Here is a 1,110-nt window from a genome sequence, read left to right on the forward strand (position 1 = left end):
TATAGGACCCAACTCTCTTGAAGGAGAAGATTAATCTTGCCTCCTTGGACCTTGGGTGTGGTAAGATTCTCAACCCTAGTGTAATTTATTGTTCTATGATGTTTGGGTATTGAGATATTGTATATGGGTATGATGATTGTGGCTTAGGTTGTGTGTATGTGAATTTTGGGGCTTGATTGAGACCTTGAAAAGTTTGAAAAAAGAATTTTGGTGGTAAAAATTTGTGCTTGGAGGTGTTAAGACCTAAAGGGCTTGTGGATAAGTGGTTTGGAAGTGCTTCGGTTGAGCTTGAAAAAATTGGCTAAGGTATGGTCTCGGTTTCTCGCATCTAATATGTAATGTGGTAGGAAATACTTAGGCTAGAGGCCCTAAGATAGGCATTGAATTGTTAATGTTGTTGAATGATTGAGATATATGATGTGGTCATATATGTGATGATGATTATTGATGCCTTGATGGTATGATATATGAGAATTATACATGTGGTGATATATGCTTGATGAGTAATTGAGGTTGAATAGTGGGTGACACCATGTTGGTGGTGAGTATGATATTGAGTGCGTGTAATGATGGTTAATTAGAAATGGTATTATTAGAAATTGGGATGAGAAAGTATGTATGATATGTTTATGCGTTTGTATCTTGGCCATATGATTGGGAAGTGTTAAAATGGTGGGATGATGTTTTGTGACTTGTGGTGAAGTGTTGATGTGTGAGTTGAGGAGGCTTGATATTGATTTTAGTATATTTTGATTGATTTAAAAAAGGGTTGAAATTGGCATGTTTTGGTTGATTTTGAAAAGAGTTGAAAATGACTTGTTTTGAAAATGGCACTTTGTGGTTTTGTATGAAAAATATGGTTTTTTGCATACTTTGACGGGACATAACTTGGACTACGGATCTCTGTTTTGTGCCAAATCTGTTTAGAAATGAAATTGGATCCGGGATGTCCATGTCGTTCGAAGAACGGGTGAAAAACGATTTAAAATGAGAGAGTTATGTCTGTCGGAAGATTGGGGGTTGAATCTCTAAATTCTGCAGCTTTTAACTTAGAAAATTTTTAGCAGAATGACCCTCCACGCGTAGGCGCACTTGGCGCGTACGCGTCGT

This window comes from Arachis duranensis, chromosome 5, assembly GCF_000817695.3.
Source record: "Arachis duranensis cultivar V14167 chromosome 5, aradu.V14167.gnm2.J7QH, whole genome shotgun sequence".
NCBI classification, from domain to species: domain Eukaryota; kingdom Viridiplantae; phylum Streptophyta; class Magnoliopsida; order Fabales; family Fabaceae; genus Arachis; species Arachis duranensis.